Source organism: Anolis carolinensis, chromosome 1 (genome assembly GCF_035594765.1).
Source record: "Anolis carolinensis isolate JA03-04 chromosome 1, rAnoCar3.1.pri, whole genome shotgun sequence".
NCBI classification, from domain to species: domain Eukaryota; kingdom Metazoa; phylum Chordata; class Lepidosauria; order Squamata; family Dactyloidae; genus Anolis; species Anolis carolinensis.
Window position 1 is genome coordinate 30,462,391 of NC_085841.1, and position 8,964 is coordinate 30,471,354.

Genomic DNA, 8,964 nt, shown 5'->3' on the forward strand with positions numbered 1-8,964 from the left:
TTGAGGATGGGATCATCCATTCTTGCTGTTAGGAATTGTCAATGACCAGGTATTCTGGGAAATCTTTTGCTATCTGCTGAAGTTACTGTGTCGCAGTATAATAACATGACTTTCAACTAAACAACACAGTAGCTACTTCTATAGTCTGTGAGTGCTCTTCTGATTTAACTCTGCTTTCTGTTGCCCCAGAATTTGTCAATTTTCTGTTTTTGGCTTAATGGTAAACATTTCAGGGTTCACGTTCAGGTTCCAAATCTTCACACAATGACAACCTTGTGTGTGTTTTACTATGAAGTGTATTCTTGTTGGGAGATACATTCAGTTGTAGACTCCAGATGAATATATATTTATTAAAGGTTTCAGCTCATCCTGATTATAAATTATTTTTATATATAGAAAGAGAGAGGAAGAGTATTTTTTTACTTAAGAAAACCATATGAAATCCATGAGGTTGCCATAAATTCACAGACAACTTGAAGCCACACATGTACTCTCACACATACATTGTATAATATCGATGGCAGTTCCTATTGTTATTGTTGTAAGGAATTAAATTCCATATGATGAGATATGAATTCAGTTAAAATTGGGTTAGTTGTGTCTATCCACCAGGACATAATTCCTTTCAGATGTAATGCATAATAATATCCTATATAACTAAGTAATGTCTCTTGGTCAGATTCCCCAAATTCATCTTTATAGCCATCAGCTGCAAGGAGGAGCTGCAATGGGGACCCAGCTTCTGATTGTTGCAACTTCTCTCGCTGTTGGGAAGATCCTGGAAATGTTGTCCTCTTTATGCCTTGATCAACATCTGAACTTTACTTAGATGATTTGCTAGCTGTTAAGGTGGCTTTGGAAATATATTTACAATGGTGAATGATCTAAATGATCTAAACCAGTGGTGTCACTAGGATTGACGTCAGTGTAGTAACTCATTGTGTTACCCCTATGAACCCCCTCCTGTACCAGATGAAACCACAATATTTTAACTAAAATATTAGATTTTTCAAGTATCTGTATCCTTGACTCTGTTGCATCCTGAAATCGTGCTTGTGTGTATATGTACACAAATAGAGAGAGAGAGCACCTAATTCCTTGCTCCTGGTACTGCCCAGTGACTTTAGCAGAGGCAGTGAAGGATGGCTGGGCCAAAAAAGATCCGGAAATTAGAAGTGTTAACCCATTCAGTAGCAGGAAATGCATTTCTCAACAATCAGAATAGCAAATTAGGCCTATATTTACCTTCACAAACAAAAGTATATGCTTTGGCGTTCAGTGGAGAAAATACAAGCAGCTGTTGTTGGAGTCAAAAGTCATTTTGGCTGCTGAGGAGTGATTGGATGTATAGTGAGGAGGAACAGAGCAGCTGGAAAGTGAATTCGGGGAGGATTTTTAAAAGTTTGTTTAACGAAAAGAAGGCTATCGAAGAGAAATCTCTGTATAAAGGTGTAGGAAAGGAGGTGGTGTGGCAAGAGCTAGTTGAATTGCTGTAAAGAAATTCAGTCGAGAGGAAGGGCAAAATTCTTCTACAGTGTAAATGCACCCAAGTTACAAACCCATAAGTGTAATTCAAAATGTCAGCCAACATCAAAACTTTGAGATAGGCTCAGCACCCAAATGGTCCCTTTAAAGTTTAGATTGAAACATGGAATGAACAAATTTCCCTAATAATATGGAAGACACCATTGCTTCCACCTATATTCAATTATGCAACCAGTAAATTTTAGACATACAATTGATTAGCTCATTGATATATTTCTCTCATAGTCACTATCCATTATATCATTAATATGAGTTAATAAGTGGGTGATTTGCCTTACTATGGAAGTTGATAGTTAATTAGTCAAAAGGTCTGGCTCTTTACACATCCTTCCTTTGCTGGAAACTGAGTGGGATGTGAAACAGAACATTTCTGAAAAAAGAACTAAAATTGTGAAATACGAGAATTAACCCCCATGTTTCCGAGTCAGCATAAACAGGGAGGATTGACTTATGAATTTAGTGAATCCAAGGCTAATGGGAGTTCAACTGGGAATTTTGTTGATTCATAACAGTATCATTCTTTCTCTTTTCTGGAAACGGTTTCATAACAAAGCAAACCCTGTCCTTAAGACACATGGATTGCTTTCTTTTGAGAAGAATCTCTTCCATTTATTTGCTCCATGCCTTGTTGCAGACCGAGCATAGTTTCCCATCCTCTAGGGTGCATCTGTACTGTAGAATTAATGCAGTTTGACATCAGTTCAACTGCCATGGCTCAATGCTATGGAATCATGAGAGTTGTAGTCTTCTTTGCGAACGAGTGCGGATGCCTTACCAAACTACACATTCCAGGAGTCCATAACACTGAGCTATGGCAGTCAAATGATGTCAAACTGCATTAATTCTATAGTACAGGTGTTTTGGATCATTTCTGTAACTGCACACAAATCTAGACAGAACCATACAAGATCCATGGGCTTAATCTGTGTGTATAAAGATACATTGTTTTGTTGTGTATCTCCCAAGTGTTTCTGACTTACGTTGACCCTAAGGCAAACCTCTCAGAGTTTTCTGGGGCTGAGAATGGGTTTCCATGGATGAGCGTGGATTTGAACCCTGGTTTCCAGAGTCTTCGTCTCAAACCACTACACCACACTGGCTCTGAACTACATACATACACACACACACACACGCACACATACATACATATTACATGTATAAATATATACAGTAGAGTCTCACTTATCCAAGATAAATGGACTGGCAGAACATTGGATAAGTGAAAATCTTGGATAATAAGGAGGGATTAAGAAAAAAGCCTATTAAACATAAAATTACCTTATGATTTTACAAATTAAGCACCAAAACATCATGTTTTACAAAAAATTGACAGAAAAAGCAGTTCAATACACAGTAATGTTATGTAGTAATTACTGTATTTACAAATTTAGCACCAAAACATTGCAAAATTTACTACAAAAACAATGACTACTAAAAGGCAGACTGCCTTGGATAATAACAGAACCTTGGAAAAGTGAAACTTGGATAAGTGAGACTCATGACAGCTTCATTTTCAGTCTTCTTCTAGAGTGCACCAATCCTTATTTTTCCAGTTCTGCCCCTCTGGTCAAATTGATACAATCCCTACAGTAATACTATATCTTATAATAGAAGAGTATATTGGCTGAGATCTAGGTGAGAAGAGAAGGAATGTGTCCTAAATTTGACACTTGGCAAAGTATGTGGATAGTGTCATTATACAACTTAGTCACTAGGTAGCATTCAGTGATACCAGAAGACATTTTACTGCGTGAGGAGGAGCAGAAAATTGCATCCACCTCCACTTGTGCCCAAAATGAATTTCATTTAACCGAATGCCTGTCACAGTAGTTTTGACATGTGAGACAGAACAATCTCACAAATGCCTTCCCACTTGCACATCAGTGAAAAAGACAAGAACAACAACCCACAACTTCCTCATTACATCACCTTCATGGGCCACTGGTCACTGCTGGGAACAATTCATAGTGATATATGTGACCTATAAAACTCGTTATCCAAGTCATCTGAAAGGTGCTCAGGTTTTATGACTCTTAGGGAGACTTTTCCCTTCATCCTGAAGCCTTCAGAAACATGATTGGAGATGATGTGAGACAGGACCTTCTTGGTGGCTGAGAAAACCAAGCTAACCCTCTTGTCCTCCACCAGCAGGCAATGAACCTTTTATTTAGGCAGACTTCTAGCAATTGAATTGTTGATGAAGAAGAGGCTTTTAATGGGAGAGGTGCTGATCCAGTTATGTTTTGATATTACTGTATACTTCAAGTTTTTAAAATTATCTTTTAAAGTTAATCTCTTTATAAGCTGCCTTGAATTGCAGACATGGGGAAAAGAAGGGATAGACATCAACTGTCTCAGTTACAGCAGAGTCTTGCTTATCCAACATAAACGGGCCAGCAGAACGTTGGATAAGCAAAAATGCTGGATAATAAGGAGGGATTAAGGAAAAGCTTATTAGACATCAAATTACAAATTTTACAAATTAAGCACCAAAACATCATGTTTTACAACAAATCAACAGAAAAAAACAGTTCAATACACAGTAACGTTATGTAGTAATTGCTGTATTTATTAATTTAGCACTGAAATATCGCAATGTATTGAAAACATTGACTGCAAATAACATTGACTACCAAAAGATTGGCTACAAATAAAAATAGAATTGCCAAAAATGAACTTACAGTAACAACATTGTCAGAAATTAAATCCATTAAAAGTTCAGTCTTTGCTGCCTAGAGAAATAGCTGTGGATCCAGGCGGGAGGCAGATTGCGTTGGATAATCCAGAATGTTGGCTAAGTGAATGTTGGATAAGTGGGACTCTACTGTACCAGCACCCATGGGGATTTCTAGATGCAGGATAAATGTGGTTTCTGGTTGCTAAACAGTTACTATTAAAAATAAACCTAACTAATACTATACCCCAAACTATACTATACCATAAACTCTGTAATGACTTGACAATAATATCGACATACATTAATTAAAATAAAAACTAACAACTCAATGCAATGCAGTTTTACTGTATTTTTTATGTATTTTGATTTTAAACAATATTTCTTCATATTTTTGCTGGTTGCTTGAGAGTTCTGGTTAACTGAGATTTGACTGTATGTATATTTGCACCAATAATAATAATAATAATTAATAATACGTTGTCACCTTCATTGAAAACATGATGGAGCACTGGAAAACTGAACTGTTTGTTGGAAATGAAAGCTATGGACTTGTCAACATCAGGAGAGGAATTTTCCAGGGAGACTCATTGTCCCCTCTGCTTTTCATTATTGCCATGATCCCTCTGTCAACAATCTTACAAAAAACAAATCTCGGCTATCAAACATCTAAGAATTCTCACAAAATTTTGCATCTGATGTACATGGATGACCTGAAGCTGTATGGAAAAACGGAAACTGAAATCCAGTCTCTGACTAACACTGTCCGAATTTTTAGCACTGATATCAGCATGGAGTTTGGCTTGGACAAATGTTCGACAGTGGCATTGAAGAAGGGAAAAATCATTGAAAGTGAGGGCATAAATATGCCTAATGGCCAAACAATAAAGTGTCACCAGCCAGAGGCCTATAAATATCTGGGCATATTACAGCTGGACAACATCAAGCATGAACATGTGAAAACTGTGGTCAGCAAAGAATACACACAAAGGGTCAGAAAAATTCTCAAAAGCAAGCTCAATGGAGGTAACACCATCAAGGCCATAAACACCTGGGCCATACCTGTCATAAGATATACTGCTGGCATCATAAACTGGACACAGGTGGAACTGGACAATTTGGACAGAAAAACAAGAAAACTCATGACCATTCATCATTCACTGCATCCTCGCAGTGATGTTGACCAGCTATATCTGCCTAGAAGATCAGGGGGCAGAGGACTCTTACAAGTAAAACAAGCAGTCAAAGAAGAAGAACATGCCCTGGCAGAATATATAAAGCAAAGTGAAGAACCTGCTTTGATTGAAGTCAAAAATCAGAAACTCCTCAAAGCACAGCAGACAAAAAACCAGTACAAGAAAGCCACACTACAAACTAGAGCTGACAGCTGGCACAACAAAACATTGCATGGAAAGTTCCTTGACAAAATTGAAGGAAAAGCTGATAAGGAGAAGACCTGGCTCTGGCTCACGAATGGGACCCTGAAGAAGGAGACAGAAGGCCTGATCCTTGCAGCCCAGGAGCAAGCCATAAGAACAAACGCAATTAAGGCCAAGATTGAAAAATCAGCTGATGACCCAAAATGCAGACTGTGCAAGGAAACTGATGAAACCATTGATCATATCCTCAGCTGCTGTAAGAAAATTGCACAGACAGACTACAAACAGAGGCACAACTATGTGGCCCAAATGATTCATTAGAATTTATGCCTCAAGTACCACCTCCCAGCAGCAAAGAACTGGTGGGATCACAAACCTGCAAAAGTATTGGAGAATGAGCATGCAAAAATACTGTGGGACTTTCAAATTCAGACTGACAAAGTTCTGGAACACAACACACCAGACATCACAGTTGTGGAAAAGAAAAAGGTCTGGATCATTGATGTTGCCATCCCAGGTGACAGTCGCATTGACGAAAAACAACAGGAAAAACTCAGCCGCTATCAGGACCTCAAAGACTCTGGCAGAAACCAGTGCAGGTGGTCCCGGTGGTGAACGGCACATTGGGTGCCGTGCCAAAAGATCTCAGCCGGCATTTGGAAACAATAGACACTGACAAAATTACGATCTGCCAGCTGCAAAAGGCCACCCTGCTGGGATCTGCACGCATCATCCGAAAATACATCACACAGTCTTAGACACTTGGGAAGTGTTCGACTTGTGATTTTGTGATATGAAATCCAGCATATCTATCTTGTTTGCTGTGTCATAATAAAATAAAATAATAATAATAATAATAATAATAATAATAATAATAATAATAATTTTAATTGAAAGCCAGCATGTCTATCTTGTTTGCTGTGTCATACAATAAAATAATTTTATTTATATTACACCCTATCTCCCCGGAGAGACTCACATACATATAATCACAATTAACACCCTTGTGGTGTTTGTTTCTCTGTCTGTGCCCCTGTTCAGAAGATTTCACCTCACTTTCTGTGTCTGTAACAATAGACTTTGAAAAATTTGGCTTTTTGTGGAAACCCAGATTGGTGATAAAGCTTCAGTTGAGACACCTTTACCCCATGATAACTCTTTCAGGAATGAATTTCCCTTCCAAAGGGTAGATTTCTCTCACTTACTGTTGTCCTATCCCATTCTTAACTATGAGTCGTTTATAAGTTGCATGTTTGTAACTTGGGGGCTACCTGTATTGGACTCGTTTATATCTTGCTGAAGTCAGGAATTTTCTCCTTCTCTTCTTTGTTTTGAGAAAGACAGTGGGCTCTGCCAGATACAATAAAGCTTTGCAGAATTTTATTATTTGTTGTTGCCACTATAGATATTCTTCAGGTGCCGTTGGTATCGGTTTCTTGCATCTATACTAGGACTCTTCTTAAAAGTCAAGGCATGATTTGCTGAAATAGTCCAATCACCAAAGGCAAATCTTCTACTCTCTGAATTGGGGAAAAAATGGAAATAGTTGTGCCATTTCATGGATGCATACCTTTCAACTACTTTGTCTCATTTCAGCATAAGTAGTCCTGATTAATCTTCTGTCACCACTCTTTTAAATCTGCTTTAAAAATGTCACAGTTTCTTCTCCCGCAATACTCTTTTGTCTTCAGCTTACTTCAGTTGCTGCAAACAGAATTTGAAGTGCAAAAGTGAATTGCATTAAACTCAGCTGGGTGGGGCAAAGGGGCAAAATCTTGCTTTCCCAATCAATCTGTGACAGCCTCTCCTAAATTGTCCCTTCTTTCTCATTAGTAACTTTTGACCACACTGATATTGCTTGGCCCGGTGTGCCTTGGTTTTCATCTATGAAATGTTAGAGCACATGCTGGTATGCTATAGCACTATAATTGTTTGGGAGAAGTAGAGAGATGAGCATTGTTTTGAAATTCCTCAGAATAAAAACAAAAAGTAAAATAGATTATTCCATGTATAGTTCATCATTTATTCTAAAATAAATAACTTCTGACAAACCCTTTTGCTTTTATACTGGTTGCAACAGAACCACTGCGCTACATATAAGTGCCATTTTAAATTTATATTTCATCATGTCCTTACTGTCTTGAACCATTCAATATAATTAGATTGCAGTCCTATACGCACTAAACTGTGAGTTAATGTTAGTGAACTCCACAGTGAGAAGATATGTTATAAAATTGCACTGTTATTAGTTATAGGACCATAAAAATAGTAACTAACTGAGACAGGAAATCCTTAGGAAGTTAGAAATGACAGCCCCAGTGCTAAAATACTCATAATTTTGAACTGATCTTCAGAACCAGCAGATGGTCTGTAGGTGTTGCATTCTGGTATTTGCAACTTTCCCCCAAAGATAAGCAAAACGTGGGAAGTGCAAAAGAAAAACAGATAGAAACTATTTTGAAGAAAGAGAAGATGGAACTATTAGGTTTATTTTTTAAAAAAAATATTGAATTGCTTCAGGTGGCAAAATTATTCCTGTTGCTTCCCTGTTCTTGCCGAATATGAGTCAAATCACTAGTCCATCTAGCTGAAAACCTTGTTCTCAGCTATGGGCAGCAAAATTTACCTATAAACTTGTATTTAGGAATTTTGACCTAGATGTTGAATTCTAACGTCTGTCAGCTCTAGAACCAAGACCAGGAATCAGGGATAATGTAGTCCACCAATACCTGGTGAGTTGTATGTATGCAATCCCTTGGAAGAGTTGCATGAAGGGATTACAAGAGAAATGTATGGGAAAATACTTGTTTGGGATCCGCTTTCAGGTAGATGTGGAAAGACATTAGGCAGTCATGAGCAACAACCTACTAATTCCAGGTGTATATTTTAGGTGTGTTTGTGGTTGTAATCTCATGTTAATATTATTTTATGTTTATGTATTGTTTATTTGATGTGTGGCACTTCAGGGTGCTTTGTGAGCTGTCCAGAGTCCCTTCGGGAAGATGGTGGCAAAATACAAATAATTTATTATTATTATTATTATTATTATTATTATTATTATTATTATTATTATTATTATTATATACACACACCTGATGAGGTGTAGCCAAGACCTAAATAGAGTTGGATAACATAAGAAACCCTGAGCAGGCCATCATCATATTATGATCATGATACTTTGCACAGCGAGATCAGAGTCTCATCTCATTCCTGCAGCAGAATAAATATTGTTTCAAATTCTACATGATACAGTCAGCCTTCTATGTTTTTAGGGATAGCGGCACAGAAAAGCTATGAATGGAAAAACATTGATTTTTTTTTTTTACCTGAGAGAACGCCTCTCTAGAAATCTCTAGGTCCTCCACC